Raw genomic sequence first — 23,597 nt, 5'->3', positions numbered from 1 at the left:
GGGCAAGAGATTGATTGTGCAACATATGTAGAAAACATAGATGGAAGAGACACTATTTTTGGACAAGAAGTTGTGCAATTAAAAACAAACAAAATACCAAAAGGTTTAATTGTCCTGGAAACTATCTTTGATAATCGTAATAGATCTCAAATGGATAGTAGTGAATATAATGCTAAGGATTTGGAGGAGATAAATTTGGGAACTAAAAAAACCCCTAAGAAGGTGTATATTGGTAAAAAATTGTCTCCTAAGATAAGACAGGGTTTGATAGGTCTACTAAGGAAGTATAGACATGTGTTTGCATGGTCATATGATGACTTAAAGGCCTATAGGGAAGATCTATTTCAACATGAAATTCATTTGAAACTAGATGCCAAGCCTTTTAGACAAAAGAAAAGGCCAATAAATCCAACCTTGGTTCCCAAAATGTAGGAAGAACTGATTAAGTTAAGAGATACTGGCATCATTAAGCCTATCAGACATTCTTCTCGGGTATCAAATCTAGTACCAGTAAGAAAGAAAAATGGAGATATAAGGTTATGTGTTGATTTCAAGAATCTTAATATATCTTCATTAAAGGATAATTATGGTTTTCCAAATATAAGAAATGTTGCAAAGGGTCATTGGTTCAAAATTGATGTCCATGATGGATTGTTTTTCAGGATATAATCAAGTGGTTGTCAAAGAATTAGAACAGTTTAAGACTGCCTTCACCACTCCATAGGGTACATATGTCTATGTCAGGATGCCTTTTGGGCTTACTAATGTTGGAGCTACTTTCCAAAGAGCCATGGATGTGGCTTTTGCTGATATTATTGACAAATTTTTGGCTGTGTATTAGGATGACCTTATTGCCTACTCCAAGGATGAAAATGATCACTGCATGCACTTAAAGAAGGTATTTACTAGAGCCCTTAAATATGGAATATCTTTAAATCCAAGGAAATGTAACTTTGCTGTCACTGAAGGAAAATTGTTAGGACACCTAGTTGGAAAGCATGGAGTGAGGATTGACCCTGAAAGAGTAGAAGCAATAGATAAGATCCAAAAACCCAAGAGTGTTAAAGGTATCCAGTCATTCTTTGGACAAATAAATTTTCTTAGGAGATTTGTGACAAATTTTGCAGAAGTCAGTAGGCCTATATCAAGAATGTTAAAAAAGGGATCTGAGATAAAATGGGAAGGTGAACCTAGTATTGCATTTCAAAAAATTAAGCAAGCCATTAAAGATGCCCCTATTCTCAGAGCCCTTGATTATAACAAACCAATGCACATATTTTCTTTTGTCTCATTTCACACTGTAACTGCAGTACTATTACAGAAAAATGAAGAAGGTTATGAACAACCCATTGCATTTTTTAGCAAGTCATTGTAAGCAGTTGAGTTAAAGTATGATATTAATGAAAAATAGGCATATGCATTGGTCAAAGGAGTGAAGGCTTTCAAATGTTATTTAATGGGGACCACAGTTGTTGCTTTTGTCCCTATTGCTGCTGTGAAAGACATTTTCTCACAACAAGAGGTATCTATTAGGAGATGTAGATGGATCAATAGAATGCAAGAATTCAAAATTGACTTCCAGATTACTAAATTAGTCAAAGGTCAAGGCTTGGCCAGATTGATGGCAGATGCAAATCTAGAGGCAAACTAGATTAACCAATTGGATGATAATTGTAGGGAAGAGCTCTGTGACATGGATATCTCTAATTGGTATAAAGATGTAATCTATTATTAGCAAACAATGAAATCCCCACTAGAATTAATTGATAATCAAAAGAGATCCCTTGAGTTTCATGCTATAAGATATGTTATAGTACACGAACAGTTATGGTGGAGGAGTAGGGAAGGAGTAATTTTGAAGTGTGTAGATGAAATTGAGGTTGCAAGGATTTTGAAAGATATGCATGAAGGTGTGTGGAGGTCATTACATGGCTAAAACAATAGCCCACAAAGTCCTTAGATCTAGTTTTTGGTGGCCAACACTTTTCAAAGATGCTCATGAATTTGTTAAGACATGTGATACTTGCCAAAGATTCAGTAGAAAGTTAAATTTTTTTGGGAATTTACCATTAAGACCTGTAGAGGTAGAAGCACCATTTTAGCAATGGGGGATTGATTTCATAGGTGAAATTTTGAACAAGTCTAGTGATGGACATTCCTGGATTTTGGTGGCAATTGATTATTTCACTAAATGGGTTGAAGAAATCCCTACCAAGAATGCTACAAGTAAACTGGTGATCAATTTCATTTTGAACAATATTATAACTAGATTTGGTTGCCCACATAAGATAATTACTAATAATGCTATGTGTTTTAGATCTGATGAATACAAAGAGTTTTACAAAAAATATAGCATTACAGAATATGCATCCTCACCTTATCATCCTCAAGGGAATGGTCAGGAAGAGTCAAGCAATAAGAGTATACTAAAGATTATTAAGAGGATTTTGGGGGATAACAAGAAGGCATGGGATTCAAAATTACCACTAGCCCTATGGGCTGACAAGGTTACCATGAAAAAGGCCATTGGTTGTGTCCCATTTGACTTGGTTTATGGTATACAGGCTAGACTTCCCCAGAATAATCTAAGGGAGATGTATAAATTCATTCAGGTATAGGAAGAGGATATCATTAATGAGATGAAACTCAGACTAGATGACATTAAATAGTTAGAACAGGAAAGAAGAGATTCCTCTATTTAGAATGCTAAGCTCCAATCATAGATGAAGCACTTATATGATAAGAAGGCCATTGAGAGAAAGTTTGAAATAGGAGATATGGTACTAATTTGGAATTCCAGAATATAAGATAATGAAAAGCATGGTAAATTTGACCCAATCTAACTGGAGGTATTCTTGAATTGCCTATTCATGGACAATCCTTGAAGAGGTATTTTTCTTAAAGGTATCTTTTTCCATGAATAGTAGTTTTAGGGTTTCTTGGTGTTTTGTACATTTTGTATATTCTGTAAATCCCTGTAATTAGTCTCTCTATATAGTTTGGTTTTTTGTTCCTATGTGTGCTCTATGTTCTCTGAAGAAGGTGTAATTTTGCACTAAGTGTGTGGTCTGCTCTTCCATAGATTTTGAATTCTTGCATAGACTTAGGTAGTCTATCATCCCCAGCTAGAGCCACTTTTGGTTAGATTTTTCACAATATAGAAAAATCTTTGAAAATTTTGGTGAAAAATCATTTAAGCTTTTGAATTAAGCAAGTTAGGATTTTCATTCCTCATATTTTTCAAAATTTTAAGGTTTCCCTAGTTGTGCCCTATTTCATGTGCTATCAAACTCTATTAAATTATCAAGGTTTGTCCCTTAATGTAGCCATGAAATTACCCTAAATGTGAAAACCCTAGGTTTCCTTTTAGTTTTTTGAAAAGGATTTGCAAAGTGCTTAAATTTCATCCTTTATGGTCTTATGATGTGGGGTTCCATGTAAGAACAGAGTACCATTTCCCTTTTATTTCTGAGGTCATGTTTCAATATACAACATAGCAGCGTAAAGGGTTTCATGTTCTATGAGGATACGCTTTCTTTTTTTGTAATAGCGGAATGGTGTGTCAAGAGGCTTCCCGATCATATGAATGGTTTTATAAGCGAAGAAGAGTAAAGGTCTGTTGCTCTTTGGAAAATCTTGTTATAGGGTTACGAGTAAGTAGCTTGAGCGAAGGGGTGGAGAGGTATTGAGATATGATCTATGCATATACATTTCAATGGATAGCGTAAGGGTGTAATTCACTAACATGGCGTGAAGCTTGATCTAAAAGGGTGCATGAAGGGTTCTACAATTCTACAGGTAAAAGGATTCCATAAGAATGAAATTAATGTTCAGATATGTTTATGTGCATATGCTTTTGAGTTCACGAACAATCGTAAAGCCCTTTTCTAGTAGTAAGGCATCAAGTGGGACCTGTTGAAGTGTTAGATGGGCCCTAGTGTGGCGAATCAGGTGAAGACATGACCTCTACATTAGATGGGCCCAACTCAAGTGGCATATAACTTAAGGTATGAATTTTGCATGTGCACGAAATCAATGGTGATGTTATTTTTAAATTTTCTAAGATCAAATCTGGGTCATTGATATTTGAGAAGGGCAATTTTTGTCATTACACCCTTACGCTTGTAAGATAAGCGTATGAATGAAGGGCTATTTAATCTTTTCTCCATGGTTACGAGTTTAGTCTCAACATGTAAGTGTAAAATGGTAAGGGAAGATAAAAGAGAAGGCTTTACACTTTTATGAGAAAAGGTAAACGTAAGAGCGAGATGTCAGTTGAGGAGGTTCTCCAAGCATACGAGGTAAAGGGAACTCATAAAGGTGTAAAGGATTAATAAAATAGAGCCATAAGGTAATTCAATGCTACAGGTAAAGTTAAGAGCATAGGAGTGCAAGATAAAATCTGAAGTCTTAAGGTGTCCCAGGAAATGAAGTAAGTAGAATAGTGTAGGAGAAATTTTTAGGGTTTCCACTGGTAAGAGGACATGTGAGCGTAAAGGGGAAAAAGGAAAACCTTAGCAAGGGTTTTTATGCTCATGCGAAGACTAATGAATCATGGGATCGAAGGTGACAGTAAAAAAGCTTTTGATCCTGTAGTGTGAAGGGTTGCGTATAAGCGTAAAAGGTGAAGAAGGCTAGGATAAGGGTTTTTATGCTTATACAACAGAATTTTGAATCATAAAAATAGAAGTATGCATTGAAAAGGTTTGAGATCCTACAGGGTAAAGGGCATCATAAGAACATAAAATAGATTTTCAAAACAGTGCCAAGGCATCATTACATTCTTACGATTAGGGCGTGCTGAAGCATTGCCAAGTGAACGTAGAGACTCGTAAAGGGCATTTTTGGCATTACAAAGATTGAAGGTTTGACTCACTGTAAGAATGGAAGATAGTCATTTGAGAGAAAATAGCTGATGTGTCATGCCAGGTAAGTGAGAAAGACAAAATCACTGTAGCCAAGTAAAATAAAGCTTTGAAGAGTACATCAGAATTAAATTTGGCAGCTGATATACCCTGATGACAACTTGCATTTTAAAGCTCATGCATGCTAAATTTCTTGAAAAGGCTGGTAGATGTATGATTAAAACATCAAAGATTGATTGAATGTCAGCGTATTTGCTACTGTGAAGAAGCTTGTTTTTGTTCTATTCTAAAATTTGAAAGTTTTAGAGCTCTGTGTGTTCTGTGCTACTATGAAAGATTTCAAAATATAATTTGAAGACAAACATGGCTGACAAAGAAGTTGAAGAGATGCATGAAGAAGAATTCGAGGTTGAAGATGAGGGTGACAATGTTGTAGAGGTCACACCTGAAGGAAAAAGGAAAAAATCTATTTCTAAGACTGAGAAGAAGACAAGGATAAGAAAACCAAACAAGCATGCAGAAGATTGGCTGAAAATCCTTCTAGGGTCATCAAATGCAATTTTTGCAAATGACCATATTTTTTGAGACCCATATGTTTTTGTTCAAGATGTTGAATGCCCTAGAGTGATTGGTTATGATCTTTTTATGTATTTTTATCGAAATAGAATAGAGAATGTGCCAGTATGTAATGCCTAGAACAAAAATATGGCAAAATTGATCTTTTCAAAAGTATTCATTGATGTTGATTTGTTAAAGGCCATAATAAACTCCTACAATCTAGTAAGTAGGACTTTCCATAGGCATAATGGGAGTGTATTATGTACATTGGATAGAACTTCTTTTGTTGATGCCTTTGGATTAATGGGACAAATGGATGTACCTATTAACATTACAGACTTGTAGGGAAAGTTTGAGAGAAATAAAACTTATTTTGTTAACAATGTTATGCTACCACATATTCCTTACAGGGTGAAAAAGGTAGGGTTACTTCCGAAAAAGATGGGGGATTTTCTAACTTTGAGTAGGTTTAAGAATTATTTCAAAAATAGAGTGTATGGGTTGCATAAAGTGTTGGGAAGTGATAGTGCAGAGGATTGTGTGTATAGTTCCCTTTTTCTAATGGCATGTGATATACAAGACCTGTTCCACCATAAGGAGTATGATTATGTGGCCTTCATCATTGATAGTATGCACATGCAGATTTGTGATTCTAATAAGGGAGAAATGAAAGACTTCAATTTCAACCATTATTCATTGTTGATGCACCTTATCCTATATAGAAACATTGGATATATCAGTGGTGACTTCATTGATCAGACTTTTGATGAATTTGGTGAGTTACTTGTGCAACTCTAGACTCATATTTGGCATAATAATTTCTATTATTCAAATGCCCTTGTGTTTTTCAATTTATTTAGTTCAGTTATCATGAGGCAATTAGATCATACTTTCTTTAGGGCACCAAATATTTTGAAGATTTTTCTTAGGCCCTCATTTTTAGATGAAAAAACCAAACTAAATCATAAATGGGGGAGTATCTTTTTGTTTAAGGAGTGCACTTTAATCAGAGTGTTTACATGCCTACAACCTCCTCATCTTCTGGCTAAATATTTTTCCCTCTAGATTGGCCATTACTAAATTCTTTTGGCAATTTTTATTGATGAATAAAGAAATGATCCCTCCCTCTCTGCACAAGCCTACTTTTGTTTGTAGAACCTTTAAAGTGGGAGGTTTTGAAATAGGCAAGAATGAATTTGAGGATTTAAGTGAGTATTTAGGCCAATATAAATTTTCTACTGGGCCCTATAGGATGTATGACCCTAACAATTACATTACCAATGAGGTCAAGACCATTAGGGGATACATCCTGCCCCCAAGCAAGCCAATCCCTGTAGAGGACTTAATTGCCAACATAGTAGCACCAAGGGAGCTAATGAGTTATTAAGGAAATATGAGGAGACAAGGAGAGTGGAGGAGGCTTTAAAGAGGACAAACCCTGATTTTAAGGGTTTTTATATAAAGATTCCACATCCTAATAACTTGAGAAGAATGGTGGATAATTTTTATTATATTATGTCATAAATGTTGCATGAGCCAAAGGGAGAGGAAGCCATTGTAAATAGAGAATTCCCTAAGCTAGACACATGACCGGAGATTGAATTAGAAGAGGAGCAACCATCAGCTTCAACTTGGGTACCACAAGGAAATAAAAGACAAAAAACAATGCACATCCCTAAAAATGTGGTAAGCAGAGCCCTACAAGTAATGTCGGGGAGTAGTGAATATTTTGTTGATATTAGGCAAAATTATTTTCACCAAAGGGCTACAGAAGTAGGGAAGGCCTCTAATGATCTTTAGGTTGTAGCATCAAGATTGGATGACAGGCTCATTCAATCTGAGAAGTTCATGGAAGATGATGATTTCATTAAATCATCAGAGTTTAAAAGTTTTCTTTATAAAATCAAACAAAATGAGCTCACATTGAGTCTTATGCTAGGAGAGGATCTAGAGAAAAATAAGGAATTAGTTGAAAAACTATTGGCTTATGATCCTAAGAGTGAAACAATGACATCTACAGAAGCCAAGGAGCTAGTACATAGGAGTGGTATGATTCTAATACCACATTGGGGTATTGAGAGGGCTTTTGTTTTGGATCAGATGAGAAGACAAGACAAGGCTATCAATGATGAAGCCACTAGTAGTGATGGTTTTAAGAGAGGGTCAGGGTTTAATATAGACACAAAAACCCTAGCAATATGGAGTGTAGCCCCTAACACTAAAAAACCCAAAATGGTGGACATAGAGGAGACTATGTAGGGCAATATGATTGTGTGGACATTAGAGAGTTCTACTAGGAAAGAGATCTCCAGCTTGGTTAAACATTTTGCTCTTATGAAAGAAGAGAAATTAGATGAAATTGAGGATAAGATAGCTGCAATGTGCAATGAGTCCCTTGATATTAGGAAAATATATGAAGAAGAGCTCAAAACGAGCCATGTACAGAAGCAAAGAATAGAAGAGTTGGAGGAGAAAATTAAAAAGTTGGAAATAGAAATAATATCCCTCAAAGAACAACTCAAAGTAGCAGTAGAAGCAGAACATGCACCAAGGCAAGGGGCAAAAAGAAGGCAGAATGTAGAAGCAAGAGCTCAAATAGAAGAACTACCTATAGGGGTGACAATGACAGTGCATGTGGTTAGTATGGAATCATGGGTTTCTCAATCAGACAGTGCCACTTAGAAAGATGTTTGATGAATGTATTAAACCATAGAATAGGCATTTTAAAAAGGATATCTCAAGATTCTTATAATACATTCATTAGTGTTTCCCGTGACACTAAAAAACCCTAAATGATGGATATAGAGGAGATTGTGTAGGGCAATATGATTGTGTGGACATTGGAGAGTTCTACTAGGAAAGAGATCTTTAGCTTGGTTAAACATTTTGCTCTTATGAATGAAGAGAAATTAGATGAAATTGAGGATAAGCTAGCTGTAATGTGCAATGAGTGCCTTGATATTAGGAAAATATATGAAGAAGAGCTCAAAATGAGCCATGTACAAAAGCAAAGAATAGAAGAGTTGGAGGAGAAAATTAAAAAGCTGGAAATAGAAATAATATCCCTCAAAGAACAACTCAAAGCAGTAGTAGAAGCAGAACATGCACCAAGGCAAGAGGCAGAAAGAAGGTAGAATGTAGAAGCAGGAGCCCAAACAGAAGAAATACCTATAGGGGTGACAATGACAGTGCCTGTGGTCAGTATGGAATTAGGGGTTTCTCAATCAGACAGTGCCACTAAGAAAGATGTTTTGATGAATGTATTAAACCATAGAATAAGCATTTTAAAAAGGATATCTCAAGATGCTTATAATACATTCATGAATCTATAGTCTGTAGAGTAGGTATGTAAGGATGCAATTGGGTGGCTTGAGCCAATCTTTCAACAATGGGGGTTGTATACGTAATTCTTTGATAGACTAATACCCTTGTTAGCCAAGAAGCCAGATCTCCCAGATAAAGTTATTATTGTGAAGGAGGGTATGGATAAGGTGAAAGACCTACTGCAAATTTTCACAGGGAAGCTGGCAGTAATCCAAAGTAAAATGAAAGTATTAACAAATTGTTTTTATTCTTTAATTCTTTCTATTATTAGTCCAGATGACAAGATAAAAGATTTCATTGAATGGTCTAGTTCCTTTGATCATATTGTAGACTTTCCATAGGTGGCATCTATTTTCTCGAGTGATATTGATGAATGTGTTTTCAATGAACTAACTAATTCCCTATTTAAAGTTGAAACTAAAATGAATAGGTTTATCATTGAAGGGAAAGTGATTACTGATGCCCAGTGGTAGAAAATTGTTAGTGAATTAACAATAGTGAAGGAGTGTGAATAGCCCACCAAAAGAGAAATATTTTTCTGGGAGGTAGTCACAGAAATCAAAGCTTTGCCAATAGGGGGTACTTAGAGAAAAGAACAAATTTGAAGATCTTATGCTCCAGCTATCATCTGCAACTATTTTCTATTTCTTTTTCAATGAAGGTGTCTAGATACTTTGTAAAAGGTTGATATACTTATTTTTGTAAAAGGACACATGTCAATCACAATTTCCCTTTGCTTGTTGCAACTCATACCTATATAAATGAGTTTTCAAGGCATTGTGAGGGTCTAAGACTTGTATAATTTTTGTTTTCCCTCAAGAAAAGTACATTCAGTCAGTCCAATAGAGTGTAGCTAATTTGAGTTTGTGTCCATTGTACCTTCTGATAACATATTGAATATCAAAAACAGCAATCTACTATGGGCTTTCAATTGGTTTTCCATTGGTCATTGTATTAGTCATATGAAAAGGATAATACGAAGGGGGTATTTACACTATATTTGTGTCATTAGTTTTTGTCTTTAGTTTATGGGTTTGTATACTTTGAAATCATTTAAATAATGTTTAATTGGCTGAATGCAATCTGGATGGGTTGTAGACTGATTTCATTGCTACTCTTAATTCCATAAATTATATAAATGCTTCAGTAAATTAGTAGGGTTTGTGAATTCATAAAGGGATATTTCATAAGAATGGAGATGGGTGATTGCAATTGATTAATTCATTTACAAGTTATTTGAATTAGATCCCTTGCCAATATTTAATTCTTTGCCCAATGGATAAGGCACTGGTCTCATGAGTCAGAAGTAAGAAGGATGAATTCTGCTGTTGCATACCAAATCAATTTATAAAATAAAAATCATAGTTCCATTTCGTTAAAGTTATAAATGTTGGTCAGTACTCATTTATATCTATTCTCTAAGTCTTAGGTAGCCACTATTTCTAGGAATATTTGTAAATCTTAGGAGAATTAGGACCAGATTTGCAAATAAGGGATGTATACAAGTTTGAAAATATTGAAAGAATTGAAGTAAACTACACGTGTTAGTGGGTAATAGATGAGAATCAGAATGAAACTAAAAAAGTCTCTACACAATAGTTTACATTAAAATTATCCCTAGGTACACCCACCTTGGTTTAGCAGAGCCAAAAGAGTACGAAACCGTCCTTTGGTTTTGTTAAAGTTGGGTCAAAATGGTTTACTCATGTAGCTGAACATGGGAATTAGCTAATCCTTAGGTCGTATGAGTGTTATCATTTTGGCATTGAACATTTTGTTTTTTAGTAGTTTTAAAACACCAACAAATACTTCCAACCTAGTCAGCATCAATGTAGGCTCTCAATTCAATTTTTCATTCTTCTTTTAGTACAGACCAAACTCCTATGTTCCTTTCATATATCTCATTTTTCTCTTCACAACCATTAAGTGATTCTCCTTGGGATTAGCATAGAATCTTGCAACTATCCCTACAGATAATGCAATGTCAAGTCTACTATGTGCAACATATTGCAATTTCCCAATCATAGACATGTATAATATTTGATTCACCTTAGCTGAATCATCATTCTTTGACAACTTATGTGCTATCACCATAGGTGTACTTACTAGTTTGGAATTCTCTAATCCAAAAGTCATCAGTATCTCTTTCAAATATTTTGACTGAGTAATGTATATACCATATTTCATCTGATATACTTACATACCCATAAAAATTTTGATCTCTCCAAACATAAACATTTCAAAATCTTGCTTCATCTGATTTGCAAAGTCCTTACATAAAGCATCTTGACCTCCAAATGTGATATCATTAACACAAATTTTAGATATTAAAATATATCTTCCTTTATCTTTGTTAATGTACAGATTGTTTTTATCACCAGTCCTTTCAAATCCAATCTTCAAAAGATAGCTATGAAGTCTCTCATACCATGCTCTTGGTGCTTGCTTTAAACCATATAAAGCTTTGTGAAGTCTACATACCATGTTCTTATTGTTAACATCAAAAAATTCTTCTAGCTATTCTATGTAAACTTCTTCCTCCAATATGCCATTTAGAAATGTAGACTTTATATCCATTTGATAAACCTTAAAACCTTTGTATGCAGAATAAGCCAGTAGAGTTATCACTCCTTCCATTCTTTCAATAGGTACAAATGTTTCACCATAGTCAATTCCTTCTTGTTGTGCATATCCCTTGCAAACTAATCTTTCTTTACTTCTTGTGACTTCACCATTTTCATCTAGCTTATTTCTAAATACCCACTTGGTGCCAATCACATTTTTTTCTTCTAGTCTAAGAACTAGACTCCATGTTTTGTTCTTATGAATTTTTTCACTCTCTTCTTCCATGGATTTACTCTAGTCATCATCTTACAATGCATCTTTTACTAATTTAGGCTCCTTTATACTCAAAAAACACGTATCACTTCTCAATCTATTTCTTGTCATTGGCTTGTCATCTTTATTTCTAATGATTTCTTTAGCAAGATGGTGTCTTTTGACATATTTTGCAAATCTTGGCTCTATTCTTGTTTCTTCATTTTGTCTTTTATCTTTTGAATCATGCATCTCTATCAAGTATCTCAAAATTTTTTTCATGTACACTAAATTTAGAGTCAGAATATCCATTCACTTCATTCTATAACTCGACATCTAAATGTAGCTTAGTTCCTAAATATAGCTCAACATTCACAGGATGTGACTCGATAGTCACTGAAACTTCCTCTAATTTATAGCTTGATTTGCAACATCTTCTTTAGTAGGCATACCTTCATAAAAGTATACAAATGATTTGTATTGTTTTGGTTTGTTCACTAGTTTAGCCTCACTACTTCTATATATTCATCAAAGTTCATATTTGCACTTTCCACAATTTTGTTAGTGTTAGCATTCAAACACTTATATGCTTTACTTCTTGTGTAGTAACCTAGGAATATAACTTCTTCCCTTTTTGCATCAAGTTTAACTTTCCTAAAACCTTTAAGAATGTAGCATTTGCTTCCAAATACCTTAAAATATTTTACATTCAGTGAGTATCCATACCATAATTCAAAAGGTGTTATTTGGGTACCTTTCTTGGCTTGTACATGATTCAAGGTATACATAGTTGTACTTACAAAATCTCTCCAATATTTCAAAGCAAAATTCTTTTCTATCATAAGTGTCCTAGAATAGTCCATAATAGACCTATTCCTCCTTTCATCAATTCCATTTTGTAGAGGTGTTCTAGGTGCAGATGTCTCTCTTTTGGTTCCTCTATCATTACAGAACATCTCAAACTCATGTGATGTGAATTCTCCTCCTCTATCTAATCTCAAGTACTTCAGACTCTTACTTGTTTCTTTCTTAACTATTGCTAAATATCACTTAAACATTTGGAAAGCATCGGATTTCTATTTTAGAAACATAACTATCATCATTATAGAATAATCATCAACAAACAACATAATGTATTTATCTCCTTTGTAGCTTTGCATATCTGTTGGTCTACACAAGTTAGTATGAAAAATATCTAGTATTGCTTTAGAGGCATACGTTTTACTCTTAAAACTTGACTTTGTTATTTTACCTAGTTGACATTGTTTTCACATTGTATTGTTAGATTTTTTCAATTTAGGGAAACCTCTAACTTTGTTCATGTTACTGATACTAACCAAGTTATCAAAGTTAACATGACATAATCTCCTATGCCATAGCCTACATCATCAGATTTAACAACTAGACAAGTAACATCCTCTATATCAAGGTAGTCTGATCATGCTTTCCAATCATTTTACAATCAATATCAAATATCTTAGTAGTCTTATTCACAAATTCAACCTTATATCCTAAGTTACTCAATTGTGACACACTTAAAAGATTATAGTTCTGTCCTTCAACATAGTAAGCGTTGTCACATGAAATCTTGTCTATGAGTTTGACTGAATCTTTTCCTTTTATCAAACATGGTGGATCATTACCAAATCTTACACTATTTCCCTCATAACAATTTATAATAATGAATTTAATTTTTTCTGCAATCATATAATGTGAACACCCACTATCAATGATTCATCTATCATTCTTGTGTATACATGTCACAAGTGTAGTTGCCCCATCTTCATCAAATTCTTCCTTCCTTCCTTCATCATCATGGTCATCAGATTCATCCATAGTTTCATCTTCAACAATGTAGCATGACTTCTTTCCTTTGTCTTTGTAGTCCTTTTTTTTATCATCTCTTATGCCCTTGTATTTTTCACCGCCTTTATGGTTCTTCTTCTATGGACATCTAGTAGGAATATGACCAACCTCATCATAATTAAAATCAATGATAGGTAACTTACCTTTGAAATTACCTTTTCCTCCATGGAATCTTCTTGCTAGAAATGCTTCAAAATGATCAACATCTTCCTCATTAGTGTCACTATCACTAGACACACATTTTACCTTTCTCCTCTTCTTCTGCTTGATGGGCTCTTTAGAATCCTTCAACAATAGTTTGGCTTTGAAAGCAGATTCAAGAGCCTCAGGTTTGTAATTATCAAAGTTAGATAGCTCAAAATTAGTAAACCTACCTGCTAGACCTTCAAGCCTTAGTTCATTTCCAACAATACATCTTAGTTCTTGAATTTCATAAACTCTAATAGCATAAATAGGAAGCAATGTCCTCAAGACTTTTCTTAACATAATATCATCATCTATTTGACCAGTAGCTCCTTTTATTGCACTCACAACTTCTTTCATCAAACTTACCTTTGAGACTTTTAGATTTAGGTCTTTCAAAATTCTTGTCTCCTCCATATATAGTTGTTAGAAAATTCCACATTTTATTTGTAGAGTTGTAGCCTTTGATATCATAAAATTCAACATAGCTTAGGGTAGAGGCAATCTCCAACATTGCATAGTTGTGTTCTTTCTTCTTCTTCAAATCATCAGCAGTTAGGGCTCTAGTAGGATCAACATCTTCCACTTTAATGGTAGTTTGTGCATAATCTCTGAGTCCTCCAAGGTGTAGCTTCATCAATCTTTTCCATGCAGGAATGTTATCTCTATTGATCTTGGGTAATCTCTTTTTGTCATCTTGATCTTTGTGCGTCTAGTACCTTCAAACTAGTCCTCTTAAGCAAATGGCTCTGATAGAAATTGTTGGAATTCTTTAGAATAACTAAGAGGGGGAATATTAATTATCCAATATCTAGATCTAAAAATAAAAAATTTCACAGCTTAGTGAACCCATAAAACATTTACTATTATGCATGCATCCATAAGATTATGCAATAATTTAAAACTTGCAGCTTACTGTCAAATCAATTTGTAGAAATGTAAAGCATGAAACATAAAAAATTCAACAACATGCATAACATAATAATTTACATGGAAACCTAATTTGGGAAAAGCCACCAATAACATGCTACCACTTTTGCACTCTTCTGAAGTGATGCCTTATGAAAGGCCAACTTTGTTAAAGGTTATAATACACACTATTAAATGTGACCTAGTTAAAGGATTTCAATCACCCTATTAAAAGTGGGCCTTGTTAGAGGACTTTAGGCCATTCACTTGGAATTTCACTTAGTTAAAGGATTTTAAAATGACTCTTAGGTCAACCTTAATCTAAAGGATTTACCTAAACTATTACAATTGATAGAGAATAATAGTAAAGCTTGATCTGATACAAACTTACAACTATACTTGTAGATTTTAGATCTTAGTGTCAGTCCTCCATTTTGCTTGGTTTATACTCATTATTTTTGTGATAGATTGTTCACCCTTGAAGAATTCATCTCCTTAAGCCTTCTTGCTTAACATGCCATTGCAGACTCTTCTCTTAGGTCACTTGATAAAGAAAAACCCTTATGTCTCCTTCTCCCTTAGATTCTCGCATATGAAAACCTTTTCTTCATGACCATCCATCTTATTTATAGGAAATAAAGATCTTTATCTTCTCATTCTCCATTATCCATTTTAGGGTTAGGTAGGATACAAGGTATGTACCCCATATTCAATATCTCTTCTAGATAGTTCTCCTTTGAGCTTCTTTAAGTTTACCTAAAAATGGTTTACATAGAATTTTGTGCCACCAACTCATCATCCTTATGTTCCACCTAGTTCACAAAATCCAGGAAAACAAACTTGTTAGTTCAGATTCATCAAATCTACGATCTTTAAAGTAATGTAGCAACTCGGCACTATCTTATTTTTGATGCTTGGCATACACTAGATTACTCAACATCCTCTATGAAATCACTCGACATCAACTAAATTTTATTGGTTCTCGAAACCTACTAAACATTACTCGACACTAACTAACTTACTTGACATCCACTAGAATTTGCATTTACTCAACTCCAACTAATTTTCTACTTGGCTTGCACTGACTTTTCTCGGCACCTACTATCCACTCAGTCAGGGTTAGCAGACAAATTCTATATTACATGTTTTTCTATTCTTTCTTAGTGTAGCCAACATTTGTAACCTTAAGTGGAAAATCAATTCATCATATTACCATTGTCTTAATTGATCCTTGTACTTCATTACATAAGCATAACTCAACCTTTCCTCTAGGTGTTGTTGCTACCTCTTATTGATCAAATCCTCTTCATCAATCAACTATATGATAGTACTCGAATCTTATAAGAAATTGTCTTACCAAAAAACAATAAGTTTAGTAGGTTTTACATCAATGAAAAAATAATGATTGTAACACATAACAATCTCCCTCATGACAATCTTTCCCATACAATTATCTTTTCGATTAGATTTCAATATATAAAAACTAAGAGTAATAGGACACTTCAAAGGGGGAACAACCAAATATCTCCAATGAGAACACACTTCACAATATGATCTTGAAATATGACTCATAGCCTCCTATATATACCTAATTATACTTAGGTTGAATAGACACAACCCTACATAACACCTAGGCTGACCTACCTACCTGAATAATAATATAATAATGATAACATTAATTAATTAAGGATTAAGATAGCCAAAAGTTGACTATTCATAACCCTATATACACCAATATTAAGGGCATAGCACTAGGTAACAAATATTGTGTTATGTATTTATTATCATGCATGTGATAGATTAGATTTACATGTTACAATAATTTTACTCTTACAAGTTTTATATGCACAAGACAACTAGTGAATGTGTGAATGAATTGTTGAAAAGTAAAAGTGTTTGAGGTTCTAATTTATTTCCCCCTCAGTATCTTGTTATCCTATTTATACTCTCATCAATCATAAATTGGTCTCTGAGAATAGGTTCTTTGAGAAAAACTTAATCGCTTGGAGATTATGTCATAGAGATGGAGGCTTTTAAATTGGACAAGATTATTAACAATCAAGTGATTGACATCCAACTCATATTGTAGAAACTTAAGAAAGCGAGACAAGATCTGGAGAAATCCCTAAAAAGAAGAAAGGAATTGGCTATCCAGGATAAACAATTTTCCTATGTAGAAGTTGAGATTGAAGGACTATTTGAATAAATCAATTCAAATGACAAAGGCTCTAGAAATCTACATGAAAAGAGAAAACTCTTAATGAAGAAATAAGAGGACTAAAAAGAGAACATGAAATCCAATTATTAAGATTATGTGAAATGACTGAGAAAAATAAGAAAGCTGAAGAAGATAGGGCTATGGCTAAGGAAAACAAAAGAGTAATGACTACCAGACTTGAAGAAAGGATATTAGATGTATAGAAACTCACTAACACTCAATTGGACATGATGAATCAACTGATGATTGCACATTAGGAATTGAATCATAAGGATGTGGAAATAAAAAATGTCAAATCATAGAAGGACATACTCAAGAATGAACTAAAAAATAAGAAATAATCTATGTGGAGATTTAATAAACTAGAAGAATAAATGAAATACTTTGAAGAACTTATGAAGTCATCAAGAAGTACTAATGGGTTAGGACATTCATAAATTGAGAAAGGAGAATCATCCAGGAATGGAGAACTAAGAAATGCAAAGTCAATGGACAAACCAATAGGCTATCAATGTGGAAAACTTGGTCATACTACAAATATTTTTCAAAGAAAATATGGTATGAAAATTCATAAACCTAAATTTATTGGTTACTATTTTTCCTACAAGAAATTGGGGCATGAAATACATGAATACAGGTCAAGAATGAGGAATGCATCTACTACACCTAGATTTTAAGGACATTTCAATAATTTTAAAATACATGGGCATAGAGCATATGAATGCATACCTAAGAAATTATCTTATTGAATAAATTAGAGGCAGAATTATGCACTTAACAATGCATGTTCCAAATGTCACAAGTTTGGACATACAAACAAGAGTTGTGGGACTCAAGAACAATAAGAAAATCAAACAAAAGACAAAGATAAAGGTAAAGTAGATATTGAACAAAAAAGGAGATGAATAAAAAATGGAAAAAGAAAGTAGAAGATGGAAATAGTGGAGAAAATGGAGTTGAGGTCACCCAATCAAATGGAGAAGGTGATCATATCATCACAAACTAAGCAAGAAAGGTATGCATGGAACTATATATTTAATTAATAAATCATACATTAGTTCTATTGGCCCTCAAAATTGTGTTCACATTTTGAGTGTCTATTTTAAATTTTGAATCACTTCAAGCCCTTTAAACACCAATAAATGCATTTGTATCCGACTATACCTTTGAGCCCCATGAGGTGTTAAATGTTTCTAACACATTCCATTCAGCATATCCACATGTTCCATGAAGTTAAATTGAGATTTTCAATCATTTTGTGAAGTCTTGTTTTGACCTATGTCAAACAACAACAGGAGGTTATGTTTCCCATTGAATATCTTGCATCCAGTGATGTGTGATGACCCGCCACTTTGGAAGTATTTAGTGTTCATCCCATAAAATCTATGTTTTATATTTTGAGTCCTTTTGAATTTGTTTGACTAGGTTTCAAATCCCTCAAATTTGGTAGTTTTCTATTTTCATGTTGATGCACATTGCACATAATTCTAGAAGGCCCTGTTTGACATGTTTAATTTTGACCCAGTTGACCAAAATGCTAAATTTCCTTTTGTGTTGCAATGTAGATGTTAGATACTTGTTATGTTTCAAGTTTTAGCTCATGATGAATCTATTTGATCAGTTTTCAAACATGATTCCAAATGCAATTTCTAGCTTTTTACTAGTGTTAGCATTTGTAGATTGATACCCCTATTCGGGATATTATAAATTGAGATCCATGATAGGTGAGATAAAATGGATTGTACCATTTTTTTTTCCTCTAAAAATGCTTTAAGTGTGCCAATTTTCAAGTCATGATGAATCCGTCTACACACTTTTCCAAGTCAATTCCATTTGCAAAAAATGTTTTCTGTAAGTGTTCCCTGTCTACAAATTTTGAGTAGCCCACTTTGACTACTTTCCATTTGCATCCTATTATCCATCATGAGCCCAAATCATAGATCCATACTCTCCTCATTACAATGAACCAACACCCTAATTTGCATTTTCCCCAAGTGTCCATTTACCTAGTTTTCAAAGCCAAATCTAAATAGGTTTTATTAGTTTTTGACATGTTTTCTTGCAGGAAATTCTAAGAAGTCAACTTTGATGGTCAATATATTTTGACCTCAATTTTTTCATGAGACAAGATTTGATAGGGTACAAGAGTGTGGAGGAAAGAATCAGTTCACCAATTTTTAGAGCTCAATCAGGTGTTCTGGTTAGTTTTTAAGGCCAGTCAACAGACCTCCTAGGACAAAATTGGTAGTTTGTAGATAAGTGATAAAATGAGTTTTAATTGATGGTTCAGTGATCTAATTGGATTCCAATCAGTCTAAGAAGGTCCGTGGATCAGTTTTGTAGTTCAATCATTTGGAAACAATTTTTTTTTTAGTCGAACCCATTTTGGGGGTTCCGACTAATCTGCAACAAATTGCTAAGAGGTTTGATCTTATTGGCCGTGCTAACTACCTTGAAGAAGCTTTAAATGTATCATTAACATGGCAATCAAACCTACACTTTTTGTGTGGATTTTTTTGCTAGGTGCCTCCAGATGTAGATAGGTGGGGTGATGTTCGAAAGGGGATAGAGGAAGAGGTATTAAAAGGGCCCAATAATGCAATTGTATCTGACAAAAATAATTAGACTCAAGTGAAGCAAGAGGTTACAATTCTTGAAATTTTCATAAAAACAAGGAGAATTACTTTTGAGCTATGAGATACATCATAGCCTGATGGAATGGTATAGAAGCAATAACTTTTTCTCTTAACTTTATTTGTGGTGTTTTAAAGGAATGGAGGAGCCATTTTAAGTAAAGGGCAACCTCAATGCAAGAAGCCATGGCATGAGGAGCCTACACTCTACTCCATGCTTATTGGAAAAAAGCCTATGGCATGTTCAAAGCTATAGTGAAAGTCAAAGAAAAGCTACTAAGCATAAGAACTCATGCATAAAGCATTATCCAACACACTAAAATAGTCATAGCATAGAAGAATGGCCACATAGGCAAGGAAGCCATTGGTCAAAAGCCTGAAGATGCCAATGCATTGAAGAGAATCCACCAAAAGATGCAAAATCAAAAAGAGGCCATGATGTATAAGGAGATGAGGCAACGGCTTTAAGTTTGGAGGAGTTAGAACAAAAGAAGTCCCCACACCAGTTAAAAGGCATAAACAAATCCACACCATAAGCAAAGAATTTGCCTCACATGTGGCATGAAGTAAAGGGAAACCCATGCCTTATTAAAAGGGGAGACCATGTGTTTAGAAGGTGGCAGATTGGAAGACCTTTAAAAGGATCTCCCATGCTAAAGGCAGCTCATGGTAGTAAGCCATCAAAGCCACATACAATGAAGACACTTTATCTCACATTGAGTGGGCAATAAAGACTTTAGTACTTTAAATACTATTCCACACTCAATGCGGAGTGTTTTAAGAGAAGAGCCTTTTGGAAAGGCTATGGCTAGTGCAAGGGCCCCACTTATCTGACCAATGTGGAGGTAAGGTTAAATTTTGAACCTATGAACAAGTAAGATCACTAATGTCATTGCCTAAAAGTCCAAAATCTGGCAACTCACCATGTTGCTAGGTAAAAAGTCCAAGGTTTTCTCGTAGTGACATAGCAAATCACCAGAAAACCTCTAAAATCTAGCCAAGGTAAAATCAAAGGTAAAGTGCAATGTGGGTCATGCTTCTAAATGCAGTTAACGAACCAAAATATGAGAAGTGGTAGCCAGCTATGGGTATAAAGTGACTAAAAAATGATGTGGAGCTCTAGACCAACCATAAGATGCCACATGGCACAAACTAATGCATGTGATGATGTGGCAAGTTCAAGTGATGATGCACAAGATCATGACATGTGGCAGATCATGTGGTTCTTGCTATGTTGCTAAGGGAAAGATGCACAATGGTTACTATAGTGACATAGTGAGTATGACGTGGCATCTAGGTGGCATGCTAATGTGCTGACGAGAATGACCAATAATGTGGTGACATGTGGTGCTGCTTGTTCAAACCATGCTTGACTAGTACATGCAAGTCATTTAAATAAATTCTAAAATTTTGTTATAGTTAAAACTTTGGAAAAGTTTAAATTTTTGCAAAATAATGCTATGGAAGCTATGAACAAAGACCTGATTTTCAAATGGCCATAACTAGAGTAGTTTTTATCCAAAATAGGTGCTCCAATATACCACCAAAATTGGAACGATCTAAATTTTCCATTTTTGAGGTTAGTTTTTCACAAGTGTTCACTGATTCATGATATAAGGCAATTTGTGATTCCTAGGGCATTCTCATCACAGTGGGCAAAATTCATCAAGGAGAATCAAAATTGGTTAGAGGGTAGTTATGAAGACTACTTGAAGCTAGAATATGGAAAAAAAACTTTGAGAAGATTGTATTACATTTTGAAGGCCTTTTAACTGATTTTTGGGTTAACCTTAATTTAAAATCTTGTATCAAAAGTGGTTATTATTCCATCAAGTGTCTAAGATACTTTATGCTTTTGAGAGCCAAAATGGTTAAGGATTTGATTCACCTATGGAAGAGAGTGATTAGAGAGAGTCTTTTCAAGGTAAAAAGAGGGAATTTCAAGTGGACACATGTCAGATGCATAACAGATCTAGTAATCCCTTCCTCTATATCATTCTCATTCTTTCTCATTGTAGAGGTTCTAGTTTTTTGGAGAAAATTTGCTCATTACTGTGATACCAGGTTTTGGTTCCAGTCTTGAAGTATTCTCAATACTTAGACACCATTCTTCAGCATAATTCTCTTGTATGAACATCATTAAGAAGGATAATATAGATAGTTTAGATCTGTTAGGCTTTTCTGTGTTTTCATTTCATGCATATGAATGTATTTTTTCAAGAAAATTAATACAAAGAATAGCGAGTTGAGTTTCATCTTGAATCTTGTCTCCTTTATCAATGATATTCAATGTTTTATAATCTTTGAGAAAAGAGCTTAGGTTGTAGTTGTAGTCCTTTAAGGCTGTATGTTATTTCATTATTGCTTATAACCCAAGGGGTTATGTAAATGCTTGAGGGAAATTAACAAGGTTGCAAGTTTAGTGATGGGGATATCATGTAAGAATGAGATCTAGATTGAACATGGATGTCTATTTATAAGGTGAATAGATAGATCATATATATGAATATATAAATAAGTATCTGGTATCCATATGTATGCATTTGATTCATGGATATGCTCAATGGATTAGGCATTGGTCAATTACAAGATCATTAGGTCTTACTACTGCATATCTAAGGGTTTGTTGAATTCAACATCATTAATCAAACAATTTTCCTTTTCATGTTGAAGAATCTAAATGTGATGCCCTCACTCAGCTTATGGACTCCATGGTTTTGCATCTAGCTATTGTAGATTTGTGTCATTTCATAAGTCATTAGGAGATATAAGGGTTTCTTATCTATTTTGTTAGATTCATGAATATGTTTTTGCACTAGTACCATATTGATTGAATTTAAGGTCCACCCACCTAGGTTTTACAGAGCTTGAAGTAGAAGAAGGGTCAAGCCTTATAGTTGGCCTACTGTCTAAAAAGATATGTCAAAAATGGGAGTTAGATACCCCTAGATGTGTTTTTTTCTCATCAGAGTAATTGGAAACCTACAACATTTTCAAACACTAACAAGTTCCTTACATGAAATATACCAAAATTCATATTTGTATAGATGAAGATTTATACGAATAGATTTGTGAAAGGATGTTGAAAATCAATAAAAAAAATGTCTATATTGACTGAGCATTCCAACATGGGCTGAGAAATTTAGAAGCAAACTGGTATAAAGGCTGAGTGATGTGGAAGAGACCAATCTGAAAAGTAAAGACATAATTCAAAGGCACAAAAGTTGACTGAGATAGCTAGCTTCCACCTACCTGAGTACAAAATATTAATAGAGATCCTAAATTGACCAAAAGAAAGTATATATAAAATTTTGGAGACATTATCTCACACCTTGCATATAGATTTCAAGAGTATAGATAAATTTGGCAATTTGAGTAACTAGGAAAAGATTCCAAGAGAAATTTGGATGAGAATCTTGAATAAGTAAAGGTATGAACTATGCCAAGTAATATAGAGGAGAAAGAAAAAATTTCAAACACCAACAAAGAAAAAATAAGCTTTATCAACCACAAAAATGAGCCAAGAGGTTAGTAAAATCCAATTGGTGAAGAGTGATGCTTGTCCTCCACCAAAGTTTCATGCTATTCTAGAAATTGCAATGAAAGGAGATTCAATAGGTGCATTATCCTTGATACTGCCCAAAGTTATTATGATCCATGATGTAAAGATTTGTTATATGTGTAAGATTAGAGAAGTGGGAGATTATGAGATAAGAGAAGCATATGAGAAGTTATGTAATGAAGGAATCTTGAAGGATGAATTAAAATGTTGAAAGAAAAGGGTTAACTTGTGCCCTAGAATTACCAAGGAATTTCAAGATTGAATTGATTAAAATTATTTTGAGAAGAGTCCATGTAGATATGAAGTTTTGGTTATAGAATAGACCTATGGAGATCATGAAGAAAATGATTCACAAAGTTACAGGCTATCCAACCCTAGATAAAAAGAAAACTATGTGATGCTTGAGTCAAGATGAAATTGAGGCTAACATAGGTACTAAGTGGAATAAACAAGGTTTGTCCATTACAAACATTTTGAGCCACTAATCAAATTTTCTATAAGGATTATAGCTCACAAATTTTACTAGTCAAGCAAACTAAACAATGTGTCATGTATGGAAATGGATAAAGCATGGAAGATAGTGATGAAAGATCATGAATATGATCTTATCGAGCATCAAAGACTACAATTAGTAGATAATGTTTCATCTATCAGAAATGTAA

The sequence above is a fragment of the Cupressus sempervirens genome, chromosome 1, assembly GCF_028749045.1.
Source record: "Cupressus sempervirens isolate cs-2001-9-10 chromosome 1, ASM2874904v1, whole genome shotgun sequence".
NCBI lineage: Eukaryota > Viridiplantae > Streptophyta > Pinopsida > Cupressales > Cupressaceae > Cupressus > Cupressus sempervirens.
The sequence above is the reverse complement of the archived record's forward strand: the minus strand, read 5'-3'. Positions refer to the sequence as shown.